Source organism: Lactuca serriola, chromosome 1 (genome assembly GCF_051521515.1).
Source record: "Lactuca serriola cultivar US96UC23 chromosome 1, Lser_US96UC23_V15, whole genome shotgun sequence".
NCBI classification, from domain to species: Eukaryota; Viridiplantae; Streptophyta; class Magnoliopsida; order Asterales; family Asteraceae; genus Lactuca; species Lactuca serriola.
In genome coordinates this window covers 24,390,669-24,406,616 of record NC_136408.1, presented here as the reverse complement: position 1 = coordinate 24,406,616, position 15,948 = coordinate 24,390,669, and the positions used below count along the sequence as shown (strand labels likewise).

General features: G+C 35.1%; 1 long non-coding RNA gene across 1 annotated transcript; it reads left to right on the top strand.

Annotated features, from left to right (window-relative positions):
- Nucleotides 1–11,902: 11,902 nt before the first annotated feature.
- LOC145075820 (uncharacterized) lies at nt 11,903–13,595 on the top strand. Its single transcript, XR_013692530.1, has 2 exons — nt 11,903–12,504; nt 13,367–13,595. It is a non-coding gene; the product is annotated as an uncharacterized LOC145075820 (long non-coding RNA).
- Nucleotides 13,596–15,948: the final 2,353 nt, after the last annotated feature.

Below are 15,948 nucleotides of genomic sequence, written 5' to 3'. Positions count from 1 at the left end.
CGCCAAATTAATTCCTAATTAATTTATGACTTATATTAATCAAATAATATTATTATTCCTTTAACATATTATTCTTATAATATATTAATAATAATATCTCTTCTCTCTAAATCACCCTGTCAAGTTGCTATGGTGAAGGCAACCCAAAAGGACCATGCACAACCGGGTCAAGTACTTACCAAATATAGTAATAGCCTTAGACACCAATCCAACAGTCTCCCACTTGGATAAGTCTAGTAACTATAAACGCAAATACAATCCGATTAGCGATCGTAGCTCTCAAAGACGTTGTCAACTCTGATCTTAATAGTAACCTGTCCTTTAGATAACGGATCGTACAACCCTCTGTTTTGATATCGTGCAGACGATTTCATGAGACATTTTCATATTCATTATCCAACAACTATTTTCTCGATCTCAGATTTATTTGACATAGAACTTAATTGAACACATCAATTCAGTCCTGACCGGGCCCAGCACATAAGTCAAATCAAATCATCGAGCGGCCGTGATATCGCTTTTACCCTCTTAGAATAAAAGTAACAGATAAACTTCGACTTATATGCATTTACTTATCAACTAACCAACTATACACAACAATGCGTTTTATGACATCAATTTACTGATGCGGTTTCGCATTATCAATGTACAACCAATTAGTAAATAATAAACCATATATCTAGCTTTTAAGACCATATGATATTATCGTCTTGCGATCACGCCAAAGTGATTCCAGCAAGCACGGGTTTATTCCAATGCTCAAAACTTGTTCATAAGCACTAATGAACGTTGCAGCAAACCTTTTCTATGTCTAATACCATTTAGACAATCTACACACCAATTCATAACAATCTTCATTCATACCTACTTCCAACATATGAACGATTGTGGACAGTTTGAATAATTCGATTATTCTTAATAAACACAATTATTCTGGAAGTCAAAACATGCAAAGTAAAACAATAGCTAAACAATTAACATAAGACAGTAACAATACTTATAAATAATACTCCTTTATTTAATCATCAAATGTCAATTACATTTATCTATTACACGTTTCTAATACTATCTAATCTAAACTAATATCATCCTTCAGCCCAATACTCCTAGCATGCTGCAAGTGCTTAACCCTGCTCAGTCCCTTCGTAAGCGGATCTGTTGGGTTATCTTATGATGATATCATCTTAACCACGAGGTATCCTTCTTCTACTCGATGCCTAATAAAGTGATATTTTCTATCGATATGCCGAGATCTACCATGATCCCCCAGTTCCTTGGTCAAGGCAACCGCTCCTTCATTATCACAGAAAATTTCCATGGGCTCCTTTATGGCAGGCACAACTCCAAGGTCGCCAATGAAGTTCTTCAACCATATTGCCTCCTTTGACGCTTCGCTCGCTACAATGTACTCTGATTCGCACGTTGAATCAGCTACAGTTTCCTGTTTGGAACATTTACACGTTACCGCTCCTCCATTAAGGGTAAAGACCCATCCCGACTGCGAACGGTAGTTGTCCCTGTCGGTCTAGAAAATGGCGTCACTATACCCTCGCACCTTCAAGTCATTACTTCCTCCGAGGACTAGAAACCATTCCTTGGTCCTCCGAAGGTACTTAAGGATGTTCTTGACCGCAATCCAATGCGCTCTACCAGGATTCCCTTGATATCTACTGACCATGCTCAAAGCGAAGGCCACATCGGGTCGAGTACAAGTCATAGCATACATGATCGAGCCAACTGCGGAAGCATAAGGTACTCGGCTCATCTCAACTATCTCGGCTTCGGTACTCGGACTTTGAGTCTTACTCAACTTGGTATTACTCTGTATCGGTAGTTCTCCCTTCTTCGAGTTTTCCATACTAAAACGTTTTAGTACCTTATCTAAGTAAGTATTCTGACTAAGTCCTATTAGTCTCTTACTTCTTTCTCTCACTATCCTTATTCCCAAAATATAGGAAGCCTCTCTGAGGTCCTTCATAGCAAAGCACTTCCCGAGCCAGGACTTTACCTCCTGCAGAGTCGGGACGTCGTTTCCTATGAGCAGTATGTCATCGACATACAAAACAAGAAAGCTAACTATGTTCCCACAGGCTTTGACATATACACATGATTCATCTTCGCTTCATACAAATCCAAACTCTTTGACTTTCTCATCAAATCAAAGATTCCATCTGTGAGACGCTTGCTTAAGTCCATAAATGGACTTCTCAAGCTTGCACACTCTATTTGGATGCTTCGGATCGACAAAACCCTCTGGCTGAGCCATGTAAACATCCTCATCCAACTTTCCATTAAGGAAAGCGGTCTTGGCATCCATTTCCCATATCTCATAATCATGAAATGCGGCAATAGCTAGCATCACTCTAATAGACTTTATCTTCGCAACTGGTGAGAAGGTCTCATCATAGTCAACTCCGGGAGTTGGAGTAAAGCCCTTCGCAACCAATCGCGCCTTGTATGTGTGCACATTCCCATCCATGTCGGTCTTCTTCTTGAAGATCCATTTGCACTCAACCGTCTTACATCCGGGCACATTGTCAACCAAATTCCAAACTTGGTTTTCATACATGGACTGAATCTCGTTGTCCATTGCCTCTTTCCATTTTTGCAGACTCCGGGCCTGCCATGGCTTCCTTATAGAAATTAGGTTCATCAAGATTTATTAGTGTACTATCACTAATATACGTGTCTCCTTCGGTAGTAATATGAAAACCATACAAGTGGGGTTGAACTCTAACTCTTTCGGAACGTCTAAGAGGTAATGAATCGTCAATTGGTTCATCCGGAGTTTCCTCCTCGGGTTAAGCGCCAGCGGTAGAGGTTCCTTCATCGCTCGACTCTTGAATCTCTTCAAGATCGATTTGCCTCCCACTTTCTCCTTGGTTTATGAGTTCTCGCTCTCGGAAAACCCCTCTCCTCGCAATGAAGACCACATTGTCACTCGGTCTATAGAAGAGATATCCAAATGATTTATGCAGATAGCCGATGAAAATACATCGCTCACTAAGAGGTTCGAGCTTTTCATGACTTTCTCGTCTTACGAAAACTTCACAAACCCAAACCTTGATATGTGCCAACGAGGGAGCTTTCCCTGTCCACATCTCGTGAGGTGTTTTGGCAACCTTCTTTGTAGGGACTCGGTTAAAGATATGGGCGGCAGTCTCTAAGGCATACCCCCAAAATGAGATAGGTAGTGAAGCACGACTCATCATAGAACAAACCATGTCTAACAGGGTTCGATTGCGCCTTTCTGCCACACCATTCAACTACAGTGTCCTACGTGGCGTCAATTGTGAAACTATTCCACATTCCTTGAGATAGTTGTAGAATTCAAGACTTAGGTACTCTCCTCCTCGATCGGATCGAAGCATCTTGATTTTCCTGCCCAATTGATTCTCCACTTCATTCTTGAACTCTTTGAACTTTTCAAACGTTTCAGACTTGTGTTTGATTAAGTAAATATACCCATATCTACTATAATCATCGGTGAAAGTCACGTAGAAGCGGTTTCCATCCTTTTTGGTGGATCTAAAGGGTCCACATACATCGATATGTATGAGATCCAATAAACCCTCACCCCTCTCACAAGTGCCAGTGAAGGGTGGCTTGGTCATCTTTCCAAGTAAACAAGATTCGCACGTGTCATCTTCCCTAAGGTCGAATGACTCCAACACTCCATCCTTTTGGAGTTGGGCTATGCGCTTCTTGTTGACATGTCCAAGACGACAATGCCACAAAGATGCTTTATCCATACTCTTGGAAGAATCTATACACAACACATCTTTTCCTAGGTTATCTACAACCATAACAGTTTCATAAATTCCATTACAAGGCATTGCTTCAAAATATAAAACACCATTTAGATAAGCATAAATAGAACCATTCATATTATTAAACGAATATCTAAATCCTTGTCTAAACAAACCATGAAATGAAATGATGTTTCTTGCCATATCTGGCGAGTAGCAACAATTATTTAAATCTAGACCTAATCCATTACTTAGCACTAAAGAATACACTCCAATATTGGTGACAGGCGACGATCTTCTGTTTCCCATGATTAGATTTATTCTTGCTTGCTCCACATCTCTATCTCTTCTTAGTCCCTACAAGTCAGAACAAATGTGGTAACCACATTCTGTGTCAAGAACCCAAGAAATAGTGTGAGATGAATTACTAGATTTAATTGTGTATATACCTGCAAAAGATGGCTTGATCTTTCCATCCTTGATGGCTTGCAGATATTCCGGGCAACTTCTCTTCCAATGCCCTATCTTGTGGCAATGATGGCACTCTGCCTCCTTCGGGTTTGGGTTGGGCTTAGTAGGATCAAATTTGGTCCCACTAGAAGAGGAACCATCTTGGGACTTTCCTTTGCGGTGGCTCTTTGAAGGAGCCTTCCTCTTCTTGCCATTTCCCTGTCCTATAGCCAAAACAGGAGCAGCGGTTGGTGCGGGAGATGGTGCAACAGACTTGTCCTTTAGGTTGCTCTCAGCAGTCATAAGGAGTCCTTGGAGTTTGCTTAAGGTGACCTCTTCCTTTTTCATGTGGTAGGTCATCCTAAATTGGTTGTAGCATGAAGGCAAGGAATGAAGAACAATGTCGATGGCCAAATCCTCCCCAAAGTTAACATTTAACTTGCGAAGACGATCAACATATCGTTGCATCTTTTGCAAGTGCACAGTCAACGATTCTCCATTTCCCATCTTAGCGGTGATCATGTTAGTGATGATCTCGTAGCGCCCTTGCCTCACGCTTTGGTGGTACCTCTCCATCAAGTCTTGATGCATTTCATATGGATACATGTCCTCATAGGACTTTTGGAATTCTTGGTTCCTAGTGGCTATCATGATGCAATGAACCTTCTCGAGCTTTTCGTCGAGGACATACTCTTTTTCCTCGTAGTGTGCAATGGTGCGAATGTATCTTATCCATTCGCTAAAGTTGGTACCATCGAAGGTCACCTTTTGGCAAAGACTCATTAAGGTGAATGAGTTGGCAGCAACGTTGATTGCGTTCGACATCTACAAATAGAAAGGACAAAGTTTGATTAGAATTTGGATCCCCAATTAAACACCTAAAATGAAAAATTAGGGCTAGGACCCCACAATATTATTTACATATTAGAAAAAGGGATGTCGTAATCCAATCATGCAAATAATTTGTAGGTAAGTGAATGACGATTCGCTAATTCTTCACCACGAAAACATAACCTTAAGTTTTAGAGATTCATTGAACTTTTCAATGGCATGTTTAAATCTCGATATGCCCCTCTAGTTTGTGACTGGGATACCGAGGATCATAAAGCGGGTGTGAATTACCATTCAAATCTACATGGTGCCTTCATTGTTACAATCATCCATTCGATGTGCCGGTAAACCACACACGCTCCATCGAACTATGATAAACAATGAATCGCCCTTTGCCACCTTTGCTTAGAACCAATTAGTGTGCCGGTAAATCACACACACTCCACTAACTTCTTAGCAAGGGTGCAAAGTGCAATTTCATGGGATTGCATCAATTCACTTTTCCTAAAGTAACTAAGATTGGGAATTTTATAAAATAGTTTAGTGACTTTATAGTTTCATTATACTTATTAATGAGGAGAGAGAGTTGCCCTATCCTACCCGTTCGGCTAACGACCCTCCACCGGTCAAGCAAGCGGTGGGTGTGAGTGTACACCCATTAAGCACCATTTTTTAGGCAGCAACCTTATACCCACCTTATAGACCGGCTTCGTGAATGAGGCCTATTAACGGTAAGACTAGCATTTTAATTTTACTTATATATTTTATTAAGCTTTTAATAATATAATAGTATAGGGTTGAATTTAAACTTGTAAAACTCTAAGGGTTGAAATTTAAATTCTTCTAAATTAAAGTATTAATCACAAAACTCAAATTTCAAATACTTCGGGATAAAAATTGAACTTTTCAAACAATAGGGATCAAATAACAAATAATTCAAATTAAACAATTAATTTCATAATTATCTATATTTGACCTATTCCATTTTTAGTCATTAGATAATTACCAAATAATCTTAAATAGTCCAATATTTATCATATAAATAATTAATATTTAAAAGATTTGAAATTATCTTTATTTATGTCAAGGATAATCATTAAATTAAGTTAAAATTCGGATTTTTACATAATAAAACGATTTAGGTATCAATTCAAGACAAAAACAGCAACTAAATCCCAAATTATCCTCTGTCTGACACTCGGACTCGCCGAGTCCAATTACTGACTCGCCGAGTTGGGTCGACAGAGGGCAAGAAAAAACGATTTTCAGCAAGCAAAACAGTTAAGCATCATATTCAATTGAAACCAATCATGGCTCTGATACCACTGATGGGTTTTGGACATAAAAACTTTACCTATGTGCTCATACAACCCTATAGCTTGGATCTAGGTTTCACTAATTGAACATGCAACAAATCCAAGACTTTCATGGCTAGATCTAATGTAATCAAACACTTAAAACATATGAAAACAGATCTAGAATGTTACCTTGAGTTACTTGCTTGAAAACCTTCTTCTTCTTGGAGCTTAGAGTCACAAATGTCACTCCTCTAATGGCTTACAAACACCATCTAGCAAGAAGATGATTTGAGAGAGATGAGGAAGAGGGAAATCGGCTCTAGGGTTTCTCCAATCACAAAGATGCCGATTTCCTCAACCCTATGGGTCTATTTATACTGTGAGCTCCTAGGGTTTCACCCTTAAACCCTAATTGGATAACTTAGCCTCAAAGCAATCCAAATCCCTTCCCAGATAAGGCCTTGGACGATTTCTAGGTGATCCATATCCCTAAAATCGTGCAACCCTATATCCATAAGGATTATCACCTCAAAATACAACTTTCATACATTTGACAGTTTATACCCCTTTATTCAATTAATCTCTTTAAGTCGCCAAATTAATTCCTAATTAATTTATGACTTATATTAATCAAATAATATTATTATTCCTTTAACATATTATTCTTATAATATATTAATAATAATATCTCTTCTCTCTAAATCACCCTGTCAAGTTGCTATGGTGAAGGCAACCCAAAAGGACCATGCACAACCGGGTCAAGTACTTACCAAATATAGTTACAGCCTTAGACACCAATCCAACAGATGGTGATTACTCCATTGCTAGAGCATATTCGTGAGGCTCACGTCGAGGCCTTTAAGGCGGAGCACCAGAACAGTGAGCGCATAGTGGGTCATGTATTCTCTTTTGATTATGATAGTTGGGGATTGGTGGCTTTATATTGGAGGATTTGGGTTCCATATTTTGATGGAGCACAACAGATTCTGATGAAAGAGGCACACAAGTCGAGGTTTTCTAGTCATTCGGGAGCGACCAAGATGTACAGAGACCTCCGACTTGATTATTGGTGGCCATGCATGAAGAGGGATGTGGCTTGGTATATGGAGAGGTGCCTAACTTGTAGGAAAGTCAAGGCCAAGCATCGCTGACCTCACAGCAAGATGGAGTTGTTGGTTCCCCGTTTGGAAATACGAAGATATCACGATGCACTTCATCACGAAGTTACCATAGACAATGCGAGGGGTGGATTTGATTTGGGTCATCGTGGATCTATTGACAAAGAGTGCACATTTTATCCCTATCTAGGAGAGCATCTTAGCATAGAAGTTAGCAGACATCTATATCCATGAGGTAGTTGCACGTCACGAAGTTCGGATATTAGTAGTTTTGTATCCAGATGTGTGTTTCACTTCTAGATTCTGAAATAAATTTCACGAGGAGATGGGCACTCGACTGCACTTCATTATTGATTTTTACCTACAGACTGATGGTCAAAGTGAGCAGACTATCCAGACCCTAGAGGATATGCTCTGGGTATTTGTTTTGTAATTCGGTGGTAGTTAGGATTTATACCTCCCATTGGCAGAGTTCTCGTATAACAACAACTACCACGCTAGTATGGATCTACCTCCTTTGGAGATGCTCTATGAGAGGAAGTTTATGACCCCAATTTATTGGGGCAAGGTTGGTCAGCGAATCATGGGTAACATGGAGATCGTGCTCCGGACTACCAAATTGATACAACAGGTGCGTAGGAGATTGTAGATTACACGTAGTCGGTATAAGAGCTATGCAGATAGGTGGCGTTCCGATCTTGAGTCCAGGTTGGCAACATGGTACTTCTGAAGGTGTCACCTTGGAAAGGTTTCATCCGATTTCAGAAGCAGTGCAAGCTGGGCCCTAGGTATAATGGTCCTTTCAGGGTTGTTGCTCGGGTGGCAGTGTTGTTTACTGTTTGGAGTTACCTGACGAGCTCATTCGGATTCATATCAAGTTCCATGTCTCTTAGCTGCGAAAATGCTTGGTTGATGATTCCGCAGTAGTGTCATTGGAGGACATTCAGGTTGACGTGTGCCTGGACTATATAGAGAGACTGGTTATAATCCTCGATAGGAAGACGAAGATGCTACGAAACAAGGATGTGGATTTGGTGAAGATGCAATGGCAGCACTGGAGGGTTCAGAGTGGATATGGGAACCCGATGAAGATATGAGGGAGAATTATCAAGAATTATTCGTGGCAATGGACTTCGAGGAAGAAGTATGATTCAAGTGAGGGAGAGTTGTAACACCCGTTTCTCATGTATTTTCATTTATAGATCAAACTATGATTTTCTTGCAAAAATAGTCCTTACATGGGGGTAATTTACTTGCGTAGGAAAGGGTGTGATCCGCTGGGCTTTAATGCCATACGGAGAGCGTAAGTGCGCAGTGTCCAAAACAACAATTTTAGGGCTTTGGCCATATTTAAAGGCCTTAAATCTCTTGAGACCTCTCCATACTCAACTTCCACTCTCTGAAAACATCCAACATGAAATCCCAATTCCTTGTGAGCTTGTTTTGACCCCTTTTATGTGTTTTAGTGCATATTGAAGAAGAAGAAGAAGAAGATCTATCATAGTGGTGTGGTAGGGCTCAAGCTTGAAGATCCAGAAATTTCAACTCATTTGCCAAGTTTTGGAGGCATAAAGTTCTTAGCTTAATGGCTCCATAGTTTAGATCTAGCTTTGTTTCTTGGTTTGTATGATTATGGTTCCATGGTTTTGGTTCTTGTGAGTAAGTGCTACTCCAGAGCATAGGATTAGCATTTCTTGTTGTTTCTAAGGTTCCTATGACATAAAATTGGGATTTTGATGGTTATATTTCACTCATGCATGAGTTGTTGGCCCTTAAATGATGTTCTGAAACTAGGGTTTGAATTTGGGCTCTCATTAGGGACAAATCTAAGTATTGGGTGTAAAGTCTTAGTAAAGTGCTTAATGTGAGTTTTAGAGTCTGAGTCAGTACACACTGCGTAATCTAGGCTACGCCCCACATAGCCTATTGGAGTCCCATTTTCTGGTTGAGGGCTCTAAACCCCGCGTAGAGCCATGAGTACGCCATGCGTAAGTCAACGGCAGGTTGACCATGGACTTTTTGACCAATTTTATATTTAGTCAACTATGATAGGTTGAGAACTTTGAAGGTAAAATTGGTCTTTTCCTCAAATAGTGTTTAGTCTTGATTTTGGACGTGCTAAGTGGGGTATTTACCTTAATTACTAATTAGGGTTGTGTTGATTATGTATAGTGTGAGGAGTTTCTTGTACCGGTACTTCCAGTTCCAAAAGGAATAGCTCATGTGATTGCATCTCATCCACCGGTGTTCTGTATTTTATGACTTGTTTTGTATTATGATAACTATTTGATACTTTTCTATACTCTGATGGGCTTTTGGAATGATTGAATGGATGTTTTGGTTGACTTAAAACAAAAAAAAAATTACTTAGAAATTTCGGGACGTTACAAGAAAGGAATTGATATGTAGGCATGATATTATCTTGTAGAGTGAGTGATCATTGCATTCCAACCTTTACTTTTCACAATTGGTAGCTTCGTTCTAGAAATGCCCTGAAAGAGAATTTGATGTTTATGTTGCATGCCAGGTGTTTGTTGAAATTCTTGAAAGAGAATTTAATGTTTAAATTCTTGAAAAACACAAAAATTATTCTAACTTGGTTATTTGGTTCTAACATGCGGTATGCATTCTCTTAGGATTACTTAAATTTGGTTTATTATTGTTGTATAAAATCATTCTTACATAATTCGATTTCATGGCTTTATTCTCATAGAATACATGAAGGACATGATGATCAAGGGGATGCAGATTGGATCAAAATATGTAGGATGGAGATGGACAATGATCAATGGTCACCGATCTTCAAAAGAGAATGTACTATTGATCATCATATTCTAGAAGAATAATCTATAATATAATGATAAGAGTATATGTAATAGTATATTCTAATAGAATAATCTATATATTGTATTTGTTTGTTTTATTAATGAGTGTTACATTATCATAGAATACTATATAAAGTTTCTTGTTTATTAAGAATGTGAGGAAAAAATTTAACTTGTATCTAAAATTTTATTATTCTATAAAAGTTTATTCAATCAAAGTATATATTAATAACATTATAATATTATATATATTATGATAGAATAACATTCTGACATAATATTATAACAGAACTATCATTCTAACAGAATAAAAGTCGGTATTGCTTACAAATTACGTGAGAATGAAAGTTGAATTAATTAAAAAATTAATATTTTTTAAATCAAGAGAATTAATTATACCAAAAAATATGGATTTTTTTAAAGTTTATCTCAAATGACTAAAATACCCTTATAGTTAAATTAAATGGTATTTTTCAATTAGTTTTAATTCAATAATATTTATTAATGACTTTCTTAAAATTATTAAAATGATTGTTCTACAATCAACCTTATGTCCACACAATAGATAGTTAAAATACAATAAACTAGCTATATATATATATATATATATATATATATATATATATATATATATATATATATATATATATATACTATCTTATAAAACAAATCCCACTATTTCTAAAAATAGATTGAATAAAATAATAATATTTTTTTAAGACGTCCAAATCATTAAGCTAATTGTACAACTAATCACTAATAAAATAATATTAAAATTTAAACAAATTCCTATAAATCTTCTCTTCTAAGGTTTTGACCAGATCTTTTTTCATCCAAATAAATACTCAACACCCTATAATTTGGTCATTTCATGAATTTTCTTTATTTTTAATATGACATGTTTTCTAAAACAAACTAGTGATTGAATTGAAAATAATCTTTCTCCATCGAAAAGAAATTAATTGTCGAAACAAACTATTTGTTGCTCGCCGCTTTGCGCGGGTAAACGGCTAGTATGTATATATATATACCCCTTAATAAGCATTTAGCCTCAACATTTTGAGTTTTAAGAGGTATAATCTCTAATATAATATATACAATCCTTTTATGCATGGCGGGAAATATAAAACTTATCCGGTCAACGATTGATACTGGACTTTGAATTAGTATTCCTCAGTTTCAGCCAGAGAATCGGTCAAAACCAACTGCGCTTTATATAACATCTCCTCCTATCTCACAGTTCGACATCACTCCCCTTCTCCCCCCCAACTAAACGATCATAAATCCCCCTTCTCCCCCAATGTTCATCGCACAACCAGTATACCACAACAAATTTTCGACCCTCATCACCTAGAATCAAAGCAAATATATTGTTTTTTACTTTTGATTTTTTCGATCAGATCTAAAACTAAATGATTAGTTTTTTGTTTCTTTTTAAGCGCTCATAATCTCTTTTTATTATGTTGCCTCCGTCTCCTCTTCAACCCTCTCTCTCTCTCTCATCACGATTTTTGATTTCTTTTTATAGGCTTTTTATCGTAGATCTGGTTCTACACCATCGAGGTCTCTCTCTCTCTCTCTCTGCGTACGCTTGATGTAACAGTCTCTATGTTTGTGTGTGTGTGTATATATATATATATATATATATATATATATATATATATATATATATATATATATATATATATATATATATATATATATGTGTGTGTGTGTGTGTGTGTGTGTGACATGCCCTTAAATGGGAGGGCATTGAGAGATGAAGCCAAATGAGGATTTTTCAAGACATGTGTTGGGTTGCATGTGGCATCGATGATGTCTGAGATTTACCTTCAATGTTGCTTTTGGAGCCATAGTCGACCTCATTATTCTCACACTTTCCTTGAGGATCAAAAAGGTAAAAGTTGATCCAAGCTTAAAATAAAGCGACTTGATTCTTCTTCTGTTTTTCAGTTTCCGTTTACCAAAATCATATGCTTAGGCTTTACTCATATGCTACTTTATATGTGTGTCTGCGTGTTGTTGAGGAGAAAAAGGAATGCTTAGCCGTTGCTTACCAACTGTTCGATGAAATTCCTTTAAGACGTACACATAATTACATGGTCTTTTAACCAGGTGGTGGAAGATCAATATAGGTTTGAATTTGTAGAAACACTTGTGAACGAAGTAGATGGTCATTCATCTATCAAGAAGTGGATGAAAATACATTGAGATCTCCATGTATGTCGAAGAGGTAAGCTATCTAGATTCAAATCAAATATAGTCTCTAATATCAGATATAAAAACTCTTTTGATTACCGGGTATCATATTCATTTTCAGCTAATAACCGGTATAAAACCTGTTTTGATTGTTGGTTCATAGTAAATGCTAACATATCTTTTATCTTTATATTTCATAGCTAATAACTGGTATAAAACTTGTTTTAATTGTTGGTTAATAATAAATGCTATCATATCTTTTATCTTTATGCGGTGAATGGTGGCATTCTTATAAAAATTAGTGAATATTTTTCTTCAAATTAGGAGATATCCTCATGAGGTTTAGTTGATGTGTTTTTTCTTGTATTTAATTAGTATTGATGTTTTAGCATACTCGGTTTCAAGTTGGAAATGGACATGGGATTTGGGTTTAGTAAGTTCTTACAAGTTTTACAATTTTTCTACAGGAAGTTGATATGGGATTTTGTTTTCCCTTTCCCTCTTCCTAAATAATTACAATTTTTATTTTTTCTTTATTATGACTTTATCACTTACATGTTTTTCTTGATATTTATGTGGTGTTATGCTAATATAAATGTGAAATTAGTGTTTAAGATCATACCATTTGTGCTTTTTAGGGATTTGAATCCACGATTGTGACTAAAAGAGCTTAAAAAATTATCATTTGACCTTTATTTTTTTATTATTTGATCATTAAATTAAAGTCATGAAATATAAAAGTTGACAGTGAGAGACCTGACTTTTATGTTTGTGTGATCTGATCTATATGTGTCTATGTATGTATGATCTCATAAGAATGTATGTATCATTTGATATGTATGTGTGATCTAATATGTATATATGTGTGATCTGATCTATTGTTATTATTTATACAGCCATGAAAGGAAGCTTGAAGTATTTTCAACTTAAAGAAGAAACAACATGCCAAGATATGATTGGCATGTCTTCCGTTAATTGCATCTTTAAGCTCCCGATTATAGTGCAAGAACTTAATGGGGACAACAAAATTACAATTTTTACCACTCCACTATTTTCTTATTTTTAAACTTTTATACACTAGCAAATGAGGTATTATATGTATTTTGATTTTTACCATTTTTCGAATCATTTACCATCCCATGGCAAATTTTTTATTGTTACTAATCTTATTTAAAATGTCAATTACGAAAATGGAATATGATAATATTGTAAAAGAAGACCTGATGCCTATTTTGCACTTGGCAAGAAAAGTCCAGCCGCAATGCTTGAAGGTCAAATGTACATGAAGGCATTCTTGCTTGCTCTTTCCTATGGAATGTCATTTTTTGTTAGTTTTAGTTTTGAAATTAAATTCCAAAATGACAATGTACTTTTGGACCGTTGCACACAATGTGCCTATGCAATTTCATCAAGTAATGGTACATATCTTTTTTAGCTTGTGTGTGTATGTGCACCCGTGTTTGTTTTAATGTTTTCATTTTCTTACAATACATCATTCTTAAGCATTGTGTTTTAAAAGTATAATGTTATATCATTACAAACTTTTAATTTTTTATGTATAACCAATGATAGGAATACAAACAACTCCTAAATGCTAGATGCAATTTTATTTTTAATAGAATTCTGAAATGACAGTTTTTTCTTTTTTTTCTTTGAAATTGAATTCCAAAATGGGTGTCTACTTTCAGACCATTGTACACAATGTGCATGTGCAATTTCATAAGGATAACATATATATAAGTTTGTATTAAAATTATATATATCAGTTTATATTGATGTTTATATGTCGTTAATCCTAAAAATATATATAAATATGTATCCATGATAATTGTACTATAAAAATTTACATAAACTATTGAAGAAATGATACCACCAAGAGAAAAAATAACCGTTTGGCATGTAGCATATCCGTATGAATAGAGGAATCAAGGTGGGCAAAATAACTGGTTCATGATTCAAAATGGTTTAAAATCCGAAACCGACGTGAAAAATGAAACGTGTTTGGTTTAAAATCTATCCACCGGTTTGGACCAGATTTAGGATTTCTGATGAAACCAGTTTGGAATCGGTTTGAAAAACTGGTTTTCAACCCTATAAAAAACTAATTTTCATATATTAACCAAATATTGTTTTCATCCATTATTTCTTCAATTTGTCGTTATATATATATATATATATATATATATATATATATATATATATATATATATATATATATATATGTTTTCAAATAGAAATAATTGTCGACATAACTTATTAGCATCCGTCGCTTGCCGCAAGTAAACGGCTAGTATATATATATATATATATATATATATATATATATATATATATATATATATATATATATATATATATGTGTGTGTGTGTGTGTGAGAGAGTGTGATTTTATAGGTTTGAAACAAACATACATATAATTTGAAGTTTTATGTTATCAAAGTTTATAAAGATTTCTTAAGAGTTTAAAAAATCATACAAATATATTAACTATATTTTAAAAATCAATGTCTGTGGATGTTTCCAAAGATAATTGGTATCCCTCTATTTTATTTTATTTTAAATACCCCTTGGTTATTTCTAAAATGTCAGTTTGACCTCCTTTTAATCTCCGAACTTTGTAAAATGACATTTTTAATCCCTTTAATTTCTAAAGTTTCGTGCTTCCCTGGTAATATGTGACACTTTTCACATCTCTACTTTCTAAAAAGTCACTTTCACCCCAAACGTTTAACAATCTAAAATGTCACTTTTACTCCCTTTATATTCTAACATTTTGTGTTTAGCCCCATAATATATTTATTATATTATAAAATATAATAGTTATATATTAAATTTTAAAAGTTATAAAATACAAAGCTTTTTGTACAAATCAATTATGCATAACAAAATCATTAGTACTTGCCAAAATTTTGAAGACTTGAATTAAGAAAGATTATTAAAATTTTAATTTGAAGCAAAATGATAATTTTAAAATATTAAATTCATCTATATAAATTAATTAATATTTCTTAAAATATTTAATTAAAAGTGGTAGTTTTTTATTATATAATAACTAATAATAAAATCTAATAATTATTTCCCCGCAACAAACCTATTAGCCAAAAGAGCTATTTATCGTCACTACTTTGCACGTGTGTGTATATATATATAATCTGATTTTCTTACACTTACCACCCCTCAACTTTTCTAAACTTTTACCTCCTCGAGTGTCTAAACTTTAATGTTTACTCTGTCATCGACAATTATGATCCATCAACTTTGTACAATGTCACATTGACCTTCTAACCTTTAAACTTTGTAAAATATCATTTTCATCCACTCGACTTTATAAGTTTTCGTTTTCCCCCTCTTCCGATAATCTGTATAATCTGATTTTCCATAATAACTTTTGTTCCTTAAGTTTTTTTTTTTTTTTTTATTTTAAAAACCACTTTATTACATGCTTATTTTTATGTATATTTCAATATAAATTCAAGAT